This window comes from Pinus tabuliformis, chromosome 1_2 (assembly GCF_031772625.1).
Source record: "Pinus tabuliformis cultivar Carrire ecotype Pingquan chromosome 1_2, CPIR1, whole genome shotgun sequence".
NCBI classification, from domain to species: Eukaryota; Viridiplantae; Streptophyta; class Pinopsida; order Pinales; family Pinaceae; genus Pinus; species Pinus tabuliformis.
The window spans coordinates 354636072-354649316 of NC_142298.1; positions in this window are offsets into that span (position 1 = coordinate 354636072).

Genomic DNA, 13245 nt, shown 5'->3' on the forward strand with positions numbered 1-13245 from the left:
AAAGACATGGAAACCCAATTTGATTAGGAATCACTAGTGACCACAATAAATTATGAAAATTTAGAAGAAAGAATAATAAAGTTGAACAAAGGCAAAAAGTTGTCGAAATCCCCAAATAATTGGATTGCCAAGATAAAGAAGTCTACTAATTTCAATGACAAATAAAATAGCTTCAACAACATAATAGTGCCATAAAAAATATTCACAAGGAAGATATAAAAAGTATTACTAAATACTTATATAACAATAATGAATAAAATTTTCACATGTGAAATCATAACAAAAAATTAGTTGTAGATGTCGTTAATTTGAAGAATGAGAAGAAGACACAACAAAAAATAAAAAAAAGATCTCATTGAAAAATAAATGTTAACCTATTCAATGGGTGGTAGGAGTGGGGGGATCCTATATGATCCTCAAGGAACAGTAGTAGCAACACATGCATGTGTTGGTGATACCGAGCTTTGATATCCACTTGTTGGGTGCCTAAAAACTAAATACACCACTCTTAGACTAGAACTTGAGTTGAATGCTATCGACAAACTCTAGAATTAATTACCAAATATGCACAATACTGCCGATCGGGTTTATCTTATGTGGATTGGAGAAATGATTGTTATCCTCCCCACCTAGGTTCAATTCCTACAACTAACATGGTGAGATTTGTTGTAATGGATTCGAGCCTTGTTGATGAGTCTAAGTAATCCATCAAGTGCCAATATATGTCTCTCTCTCTCTCTCTCTCTCTCTCTCTCTCTCTATATATATATATATATATATATATATAGAGAGAGAGAGAGAGAGAGAGAGAGAGAGAGAGAGATATGCTTAGTTTAGAAAGATTTTATCTTGGAGACTTTTGAACCTCTCTTTATATTATTCACCAAATATGCATCCAGATTATAATGAATATTGACCTTGGTCCACAAATAAAACCAATGTGCTCATTATATCACCCTTGATATATGATCAAGAATTTCATCATGTTCTAACAACCTTACATCTTGCTCTATTTATAGGCATATTCTTAATAAACATGAAAATGATGATAATGTGGTTATCAACTTTTATCAGCGTCAGAAAAATGATTAATGGGAATACACTAACAATGAGAGTCTCAACATTATTAGGTATTGGATGATAGTGGGAATATCACTGCCAAAAATAAAATTTCAAATTTGATTTTTTACAACGCACTGACACATTCCATGTCAGCAATACGGTAATTATTGCTCAGTCACACCACGATTTACCTGGAGGTGAAAGGTATGTATTGAAACTAAAAGTCTCGCCACCGAAGAATATGGTGTGAGTTAGTAATTATCAAAGGGTCAGAATAATCTTTTCACCTGTCAATCAGTTAGTGTGTTTTAAAATATTCTCATTGTTTTTATCGCATGGTATTTTCACCTTTTTCATTCGCAAACCTGTGTCAGTTTGAGTGCTGGAGGGTAGTTTGTTTCAAATTTATTGGCGGGGATACAACATTCGATCTCAGTTTCCTATTTGTGTATCACTGAATCTTAGGAAAATGGGGAGGAGTGTCAAAATAAACCAAAATGATCCCAAAGGCCCTGACCTTCTCAAGATTTATCCAGATATTCAACAGCAATTTCAAGAGGCTGGGTGGGAGGATTTTTTCCACCAATGCACTAAGTACCATGATGCCATAGCTCAAGCATTCACCTAGGGGTTTGATAGAAAACGGGTGGAGCTAGGAAGATTTTCATTCCTTGTCACATAGGAATTGATCATAGAAGTTACAACTTTTCCAACAGATGGGGAAAGGGTCTTCAAAAGCCATGTTCTAGCTGGGATTGATGTCCCATTTTTCTTGAAGGTCGAGCTCAAGAACAAAATTTGGAAAACAGGGGCGCAAAGTTCACGACTGGAGGATAAATGGCATGGGATTCTATGCATTACTCATCAATACTTCACATGTGAAGGGCTTTTCAACCAAGTAAATCTGTACCAATTTCATTTCCTAGCTCATATTACGAGCACGTAAGAATGAACACTTGTTTTTATTTGCTGGAATATGTTAAACACATGGCTGCTCGTTTTCGAGCTAAGGCAAACCCATCTCCTCATTTTTTTACCATAAGGCTTTAATTAAATTGTTAATTGAGACCCGGTTGGCCAAAGTTAGCAGGACTTGGAGGCATTTCCTATTTTAGGGAGGGTTTCTATAGGTTTTAACCCTGTACAAAAATTACCTGCATATGAATTCTAAAACATAGAAAATAAACAATGGGAGAGCATAACACATAAAAAACATATACACAGAGATTTCCCTTGGATCCCAAAACTGGGACTACCAGTTTGATTTTTCATTATGTTCCTTTCAATGTTATAATACATATTTATACATGCTGAAACATCCAATACCATGGACCGAAAACCATCACGCTTAATACCATGGACTGAAAACCATCATGTACAAAAAACATGTGCGAAAATCATGCACAAAACCATAGGTGGGTCCGCCCAACCTAACATAGGTTCCAAAACAAAAATTTTCTGGGGCATTGCTCCGGACCCCATAGAGTGGGGTTACAGGTACTCCTCAAACCCCCTGTGACCTCCCCCCCTCTAACCCTCGGGTAACTACATGGGCTAGTCGTGGAAAGAATATAACACAACCCAACATTCTCCCACTTGTTGTTTTCTTTCCACAGGGGGGCCATAAGAGAGCTTAGTCATTTATCTAGCCCTGCAACACCCATTGTTTCTCTACACCAAGAGAACTTCTCAGAGCTCACAGATTTTGTCAATGCATCTGTAGTATTCTTCAAAGTGTCCACCTTTACCAACAACACCTTTTTGTCTTCTATCATGTCCCTCACAAAGTGATACTGAACATCAATGTGCTTTGTCTTTGAATGATATGTAGGGTTCTTTGCCAAGAAAATTGCACTTTGGCTGTCACATTTTATCCTTATAGCTTCCTGTACTAACCCCATACTTGAGCACAATCTCTGCAACCAAACTGATTCCTTGCTTGCATGAGTGGCTGCCATGTCTTTCTGCCTCTGTGGTTGATAGTGCCACTATAGATTGTTTCTTACTCATCCAACTAACTACACCTCCAAATAGGTTAAACAGATACCCACTTGTAGATCTTCTCTGATCCAGATCTCCAGCCCAGTCTACATCAACAAAGCCATGAATATCCAACACTCTGTCCAATCCTGGTCTTCCTTGATAGCACAAACCGTAATTACTAGTACCACGCAAATACCTGAAAACTTGCTTCACTGCTGTCCAATGCTCCTTCCTTGGTTTTGACATAAACCTGCTCAATATTCCCATTGCATGTGCAATGTCTGGTCTAGTACAGACCATTGCATACATCAGGCTACCGACTGGACTTGCATATGGAACACGGGACATTTCCTCTTCCTCTTCTTGTGTCTTGGGACACTGTTCAGTAGATAACCTCACACCTACAGGAATAGGAACCTTCACCGGTTTACTATCCTGCATATTAAACCTTTGCAATTTTGTCTCGACATACTTCCTCTGGTTTAACTAGAGCTTCCTCTTTGTATGATCTCTTTTAATCTCCATGCCCAAAATATAGTTTGCAACACCAAGATCTTTCATGTTGAATTTGGAGGACAATTGGGTCTTCAAATCCTGGATAATTTCTTTGTCATTTCCAACCAGAAACATATCATCCACATACAAGACTAGATAAATAACACAATCACCGATTAATTTAAAATACACACAATGATATGCTTTGCTTCTAGTGAAGCCAAGTCGCTATATAAATGTATCAAATTTCTGGTACCACGTCCTTGGTGACTGTTTTAACCCATACAGAGACTTCTTTAACTTGCATACCAGTTCTTTCTTACCCTTCACTGCAAAGCCTTCAGGTTGATTCATGTAGATTTCCTCTTCCAGATCCCCGTGAAGAAATGCTGTCTTCACATCCATCTGTTCTACCTCAAAATCAAAAGCAACAACAACAGATAAAAGTAGTCTAATAGAAGTTACCTTGGCAACAGGAGAAAAAATATCACCAAAATCAATTCCCAGCATTTGGGAATAACGTTTTTCTACCAACCGAGCTTTGTATTTATCCACTTTTCCTTCTGCATATGTCTTATTTTGAACACCCATTTGCTGCTAATGGGTTTCCTTCCAGCCGGCAACTCCACCAGATCCCAAGCCTCATTTTTGTGCAAAGATGCCATTTCATCATCCATGGCCTCTTTCTAGAGTTTTCGTCCTCTGAATCTACTGCTTCCTTCACAGTTTTGGGATCATCATTAGTAATAGATAAAGAAAAATTTGAATAGAAAGCAGATGGACTATACCTTTCTAGTTGCCTTCTTTCTCGAACTGATCTTCTCACATCTAGATTTTGTGGCTCTTCATCTTTTGATTCCTCATCTACTGTAGAGTTTGATTCTTCCTCCTTAAGCTCAAACTCTATCTTCTCAGGTTCCTTTGGTTGTATTTCATGTTTAGTAACATCTTTTACTTCTTTGAACACCACATCGCGGCTGTACACAACCTTCCTTATTACAGGGTTCCAAAGCTTATAACCCTTTAAACCATCCTTATACCCAATAAAGATGCACTTTTCAGATTTACTATCCAACTTGGTTCGTTTCTCCTTTGGAACATGTACATATGCATCACATCCAAATACCCTTAGATGTGAAAGAGAGGGTTTCTTTCCAGTCCATACCTCTTGTGGACTCTTATCCTCCAACGATGATGAAGGTGACTTGTTGACCAGGTAACATGCAGTATCCACTGCCTTTACCCAGAATTCCTATCCTAACCCGACACCACTGAGCATGCTTCTTTCCCTTTCCATCAACGTCTTTTTCATTCTTTCTGCAACTCCATTTTTCTGAGGTGTATATGGAGTAGTCTTCTGCCGTGCTATACCACACTCATTACAAAATTCTTCAAATTCCTTACTACAAAACTCTCCAGCATTATCTGTCCTCAACACCTTTATCTTCTTCTCTGTCTGATTTTCCACAAGAGCCTTAAATTATTTAAACATGTCAAAGATTTAAGATTTCTTCTTAAGGAAATATATCCATGTATTCCTTGAGAAGTCATCTATAAATGATACATAGTACACAGACTTACCTAGTGATGGAACCTTCATAGGTCTAAACACATCACTGTGCACAAGCTCTAATATCTGTTTCACCCTCTTACTACCTGAGGGGAAACTCACCCGATTCTGCTTCCCATATACACAATTTTCACAGAAATCAAAATCCAGAGAGCTATTACTCATACCTTCTACCATACATTTACCATGAAGTATTCGAAGGCCCTTCTCTCCAATATGTCCAAGCCTTTGATGCCACAGCATGGTCTTCTCTCTAGAGACCACTAGATCTTCTACTCCATTTTCAGGAAACACAAAACTATTGCACCCATCAATAACAGTGCTACCTTGCAACTTGTACATAGTTCCAATCCGAACTCCCTACATCAATACCAATGCTCCTCCAACCATCTTGCAAGTATCCTTCTCGAACAATGTTTTCACACCTACATCATCCAACTTGCTTACAGAAATCATATTTCTAGCCAATGTAGGAATATGCAAAACACCAAGAAGTGTTCTAACCCTTCCACCTTGCAACTTCAACTTTACTTTTATGTTACCAACAATTCTATCCTTCCTATCATACCCTAAGAAGACATCACCACCATCGTATTTCTCATACTAGCAGAACCACTCCCTATGGGGAGTGAAGTGAAAGGATGCACCTGAGTCAATCAACCATGCCTCATGATATATATGTGTACTTGAAGAAGCCAAGTACACATCCCCACCTTCATCTGAGGTGGTTTTCACCTCTACAGAAGGAGCATCATTAAATCCCTTTCCTTTGTCAGGAGCTTTATATTTACAATCCCTTTTGTAGTGCCCTTCCTTTGCGCATTTCCAGCACAACACATTTACATGTTTTCCTGGAGATTTAGATCTCCCTCTAGATTTAGATCTCCCACTCGATGACTTATTTTTGTTTATGTTCTGGGACAGTCCTCGTACAAATAAGGCATCACCATTCTAGCTCTCCATATTTTTCTATCTCATATCCTCCGTTAGCAAGGCTAAGACTATTTCATCAAACTGCAAGGCAGTTGCATGCTACCTATTGCAATAACCAGACTATCCCACGAATCTAGTAGAGAATACAACAAATTGATGTACTTGTTTTCATCTGAAATTTTAATATCAAAGATGCTAACTGACTTACCACAATATTAAATGCATTTAGATGCTCTGTCATCGAGTCTCCATCTTTCATCCTCAGGTTATACAACTTTTTCCACAGGAACAGTTTGTTCACCAGAGAATTAGATTGGTACAAAGTCCCTAACTTGTCCCACAAAGCCTTCACCGTAGCTTCCCCTGATACATTCAACAATACTGAATCTGAGACACACAATCGTATTGTGCTCTTTGCCTTCTGATCCAACTTCTTCCATTCTTCATTGGACACTCCCGTTGGTTTAGTACCCGGATCTACCGCGATCCACTGATCTTTATCCGCCAACAGATCTTCCATCTTGAATTTCCACAACCCAAAACTCTGAACATTAAATTTCTCGATCTCTATCTCTCCACAGCTCGCCATCTTCTTTCACCACCAAAATCTATTTCACAAATCTCCCACTGAATAGGGTCTACCACAGGCCCGAGCGAAACCCCTCAGCAACAAAGGCGTCCCCTTGAAGACAAAACTTGGCTTCGATACCAAATGTAGGTTTTAACCCCGTACGGAAATTACTTGCATATGAATTCTAAAACATAGAAAATAAATAATGCGAGAGCATACCACATAGAGCACATGTACACAAATATTTTCCCCTGGATCCCAAAACCGGGACTACCATCTTGATTTTTCATTATGTTCCTCTCAATGTTATAATACATATTTATACATGTTGAAGCATCCAATACCATGGACCGAAAACCATCGCATCCAATACCATTTACTGAAAACCATCACGTCCAAAAAACATGTGCGAAAATCATGCACAAAACCATAGGTGGGTCCGCCCAACCTAACATAGGTTCCAAAACAAAAAATTTTTGGGGTGCTACCCTGGACCCCATAGAATGGGGTTACGTGTACTCCTCAAACCTCCTGTGACCTCCCCCCCTCTAACCCCTGGGTAAATACATGGGCTAGTCGTGGAAAGAATATAACACAACCCAATAGTTTCAACCTCAACCTTTAATGCCTAACGAGGGAGACAAAAGGGTATTAAGCCTGGTAAGAAAAATCAGGGATAAACCTCTACTAAGGGCACCTCTAATAAAGCCCAAAGCCAAGCAAAATGAGGGATTCCCTCATCCTATGAGCCTACAATCCCTAAGGTATGTGCTATAAGAAGTGAAAAAATAAAGAAAACCTAGCCTACTATTGAAAATTATCCTGCTAAAAATCTACCTCATTCTATGAATCCCCCTGAAGAGGCACCCACTAAGATTTATCCTATAGAATGCCATTCACCAGAACATACCAATGGAAAATAAATTAACACTAAACCCCATGATGAAGCATAACCCTATCTTTTTCAAATGTTCAAGGGAGGAAATAAACCTCACACTAGGCCTTTAAACAGATTAAGGCTGAAAATAAAATTAAAGCAAAATCCTAACCTTGGCAAGGAGGTGATAGATGTGGAAAATATCCCATTAAAGGACGTCATAACAAACAAAGAGAAAAATGTAGTTTCTAAAAAGTCAAGTGGCAAGGAAATTAAGAAAAAAGTCCCTATGGGGACTAGATAAAGTAAAAGGAAGATAATGGACAAGGTCGATGATCTTTTGGAGGCGGCCAACACCCTCAACTAGGAAGATGATGACCTTTTTTGAGTTTTTTGATCAAGTCACTGCTACAACAAGTTTTGGTGATCTATCATTGATCACACACATGTCAACGTTTAGATACAGAGCAACAAAGAGTAGAGCTGATATTTCCCTTGTCAGCGTATTTTGTGTGAAAGCGCTGACATTTCTATTGTTAGCGCATTTTGAAAAAGAAACAGTTTGGAAAAGGCAATGAGAGTCATCTTATCAGCGAAATCATTGGTTCAAGAAGGTACATGATTGGCAATGGAGGTCTCAATGTATTGCAGCAGGTATGTCCGAGAAGACAACAATGAAACATAACCTACTTTTGGAGGATGACAAGGCTGAACTACAACAAGGAGAACATGATCATGATACAATTTTTCAACCTCTTTTTCAACATATTTTTTAGGGAGTTATTATGACTTTTTGATATGTTTAAAATATATTTTCAAGATGCATGTACCTAGGATATTTATTCTATTTCTTCATTACTGCAATTATTTTTTGTGCTACAAACATATGATAGTTATGGTATTATCTATATAAGGTAAGACTGTAGAAGAGGAAAGGGTTGGATTTTATTTGAGATATATCATCCCTTGTGTATTTTTGAGCAGATTTTAATGAAAAAAATCTTCATGAGTAGTTTACAAAAATTCTCGTGTTATGATTCCCTATCTGTTTGTTCTTCGTTTTATGCTTCCTCATGTCCGACAAAAAGAGTATGAAATTTGGAGTCATATGTTTATGATCCTTTTTCTTTATTCTTAAGCATTTAATAAATGTTTTTCACTTAACCATTGCACTAATCTCCTTCATTTTCTTTCCAAATTCCTTAAAGTGTCAAAGGAATTACCACTACCCTGCTTTTGTGTTTTTCTAATCGAAATTATGTTTATATGTACTTGATTTGGTTAGACTCCACTCCAAATGGTATTATTTTTCTTGTATCCCAACCAAAACTTCATTTTTTGATAAATCTGGCCACAAAAATCAATTACAAAACCTTCTACTACAATGACCTAGAGGAGTTACGTTTTTAGGGAGAGATCCCTCTCGAGGTTTAAGGGCCAACTTTTAAGCTCAAAGAGGTTAGGGGTTACCTTAGAGGCTTTCTCGCAGCTGAGTTTGTTCTCAGAGATAACATACCTCTCGACTATTAGAGTCAATTGACCATTCATGTCCTCTATTGTGATTTCTTTTGATTGTTCCATGAAATATCGATTTCTATTAGCTACTCCATCAACCTTTGAATGCGATCCCTATCCAAAATTAACCATCATCCATTGACTCAACTTGACCATCTTGTTGATCTATCTACTTTTCGTTCAACCTGTTGTGGCTAGCAACAACCCCCCTTCTTATTTAGTTTTATCACTAATACTAAATAAGTGGGGACCCTTATTCAAAAAATAAAAAAAAATAAATTAGTGCTTGTATTCCCTTTTTGAATAAAAACTTACTATCATAAACTTAGGAAAATACCCGAAAAATCTAAAAAGATTTAAGTTTTATGATATGTTCGAATAAATCCACTTTCTCAATAAAGAGCGTTGCATCGCAAAAAGGTAATGGATACTTTCCTACAAGCAGAATCCTAAGATTATGAAATTGCGATGCAAAACCACGCACTAAAAGACATTCATCGCATCACATGCCTCAAATATCACTTAAAGTGAAATGCCTCAAACCGCTGATATGCGATGACGCATCTTGCAAATCGCATGTTGCAGAAAACACATTCTATAGATAATTGCCACACACAATGGATTAGCGATATTTCGATCTGCGATATTGTGAAGAAAATCACAAAATTGCCTTATCGCAGATCTTTAGGGCTCGTCGTTCGAAAAAGTTTTTCCCATAAACCAATGCCCAGTTACGCGCGTTAATGTTAATTAATAAGTTAGTTGGAAATCATTAATAAAATATGGTTTTGATCTGATCGAAGAGCCATTTCACGTAAGGTGATATATTTTATATGTTTTCAGCATTTAAAGCTTTCCTGTCACCTTTTTCTTATATTACTCTTGCCTCATTTGTAAACTGTAGGAGCGAAGAGCAGAGAAGTATACATAGCAGTGTTCAGAGTATTATGGAAAGAAGGGTAATGCTCCGAGTTCTGAAGATAAAGAAATGACGCCCTTATAAACAGACACCACCTGTAACAAAGATGCTGGTATTACTACTTGGGAAAGCATGTATAGCCTACTCGAGGAAGAAAATCCCAGAGTAATGGAAGTTTTAGCTACTGCAGATTCACGCGGGTCGTTTGAGGAATCTATTACAGAACTAGCATGGTTGTTTTTGCACTGGATAGTGAGATCCAAGATTCTTCCATACACAGACATGGTCAAATGGGTACTAGATAGTGCTGATATCACAGACCAACAGTTTAAAACTCAGAACTAAGAACTCATAGAGTCGTTCTTTCCATAAAATTTAAGGTTTATATCCTCTAACAAAAAGCGCGCAAGAGGTGAAAATCACACCAAGGAAGCCCGGATCGAGAAACGGAGGCAGTTTTCGGATCGCGCATTGCTGGGCAAAACCCCTCGAAAAGGAAAGCCTCTAATCGCTCAGTCGCTTGTAAGCCCGAAAATTTGTAGGAAAAAGTACTAAAGGCGAAAGGCAAAACTTGAATTTTAAACCAGTGGTATTTATCAAGGATATCCTCAAGTGGTATGTAAATATTTAACAAAAGTACAACACCTATAGACAAGCTGGAGACAGAAGGCTCAAGAAAGAGCAGAGTCCATCAAAAGGTTAACCAAGTTGAATTGGGATTCTTACTGGATGTACTTGATAAAACCACACAACCCATGACTCTCAAATGTATCATTAATTCTGCCAAGAAGATGGCGCCAGCACTTGCTGATTCCGTTTTCACAGGACAACTAAAGTCGGAAGTCGGCCAACCAACTCTCCTCAGGAAAATCCTGAATGCTTGTGACTACAAGGAACATATACATAGATAGTTAGTTGCCAGTTTTAGTTTTAGATTTAGTTTTAGCTTTAATTTTGCTTTATTTTTGCCTGAAATGAGGACGGTCATTTAAACCGCATCCTACATTTTTTTAGTAAATTATTTTTAGATTTAGCTAGTAGTATTTAAACCCTTCTCATGCATTTAGAGAAAGGCCTTGAAATTTGTCAAAAACTTGTCCTCAGAACATGCACTTTTTCACCCTCCGAGTAGGTTTTGATGAATGAATGGAACATGATTTATTGATATCTGCGTTTAATATCTACTACTGATGTTGCACTTTTGTACTCTTAATAGATGTTGGATTAATAAGAGATAAATCATTATTGCTGAAGCTCATGAGTAGAACTAGTTATAAATGGTACTTTTATCTCTTAACGATTTATGCTTATGCGTTAAAGTGATATTCATGTTATGTTATTTATATATGAATGCTTGAATGCTTGAGTTATCATTTGGCACTTGTGTACGGTGATAGCTATCTATTTATGCTTAATATATGAGTAACTTATTATACGATATGTTTTCCACAATCGTTTCGTCTAACTTTTTATACGAAATGGTTTATCTTTATTGAATTCTTTTCTCATAGCAATTGAATGATCTTTATTACCAATTTCCATTTGAAATCATTTTATATCGTATAACTAAAAGATTAAATCCTGGGTTAGTTTTAGAATTAGATATTTCTGTTCATTATATTACAATTACATTAGATTTAGAATAAAAGTATTTTACTTAGAAATTATTAGAAAGGAAATATCAATTCTCAACACACACACACACATAAATTGGGAAACTGGTTCCATATCCCCAGTCGGACCCACTATACCAAACGGAAAAGGAGCTGCTAACCAAGGTCCGGACTAGGTGGGTATCCCCCTTGTTGTAGACCCGATTTTCGGGGCTTCAACACAACCCCAACTAAACTATTGAGTTTAATCCTAGTCGACCGATCTCAAATTTCCAGTTACCTAATTGACTGACTGTACCCTAGTCAATTGAGTTTTCAATGCAAAGAATATAACACCTGAACATTTTCCCAATTGTTTTATTCTTTGAAGGAAGATGAGATATTATGCTTCAATGAACTAGTGAAACAATTCTCATTGTATCTCTAAACCAAGAAAACTTCACAACATTCACATACTTTATCAAAGCATCTACAATGTTTGCCCAAGTGTCTACTTTCTCCAAAAACACTTTCTTGTTTTCCACCATATGCTTGAGAAAACTGTACTATACTTCAATTTTCTTTGTCTTTGTAATGTCCCTAATCACTTGAGCATGGAGTTGACTTTCCTACTAGCCTAACTTGTCTCCTTTAGGCTAGAAAAGGGGGAATTTTTAAGGGGACAAATAATTTTTTCTGAATTCTACTTTATAATATTAATAAATAAAAGGGGAAAAATTCACTTGGAGAAGGTATGAAAAACCAACTTAGTGAATTTATCAATTAAAACTTCTAGAAGATTGGATATAGATCCCAACAAATATTTAAAGGGGAGAGGAAGTCACTTCTTAGGTATCCTATTATATTCATCATTTTCCTTAAGATATACTTAGCCCAAGAGAGTCCCATGCAAGGGTTTCAAGTGGAACTCTTCAACTGATTTCATTGGACTTCAAGTGCCACCCTAGTTGGATATTTGGGGGAAGATTAATTCAGGTATTCCATTTGTGATTTGTAGGTGTTTGGAGCAAATTTCTAGAGGAGGAACCCTATTGGGATCAAGCAATACTAGGAGGGGGAGTGAATCAGTATTACATAAACTTTTAAAAAATTATAGCTTTTTGAAACTTAAAACAAATGCAAAAAGATGCAACAATAAAAGCACAATTAGCACAATACAAGAACACCAAAATTTTAGGTAGGAACCTTCTAGGGGAAGAAAACCACTGCATCGATTTTGTTGCTTCTCTTTTATTGTCAATCAATCTTCTCTTTTACATATATGAGCTAGCCCCAACTAGCTATTCTATTGAAGACTGCCAATAAGGAGCCACCACCCCTACAACAATTAATAAATCCCCCACCAAATTGAGGCCACAACCTCTACAATTATAATTCTGAAAATATATTGAAAGGAAACACAATTTTTATCTATGGACTGATACAAGGAACAACATACAAAAAATATATATAAACCCTACAAAAAATCCTTCTATTGCCTCTTGAAAATGACTCAACAAAAGCTACATGATGGAGACAATTATTCAACACTTTTATTCACTCCAAACCTTCATGCTTCGCATAAAAGTCCGACCAAAACATGCACTAAAATCTCTGATATAATTAGTATTCTTTATAAAGATGCTATAATCATTGAACAAAAGAACTCCTCACACAATTGGCTCACAATGCATTACAATAACACTCACTCACAATAGATCCAACCCA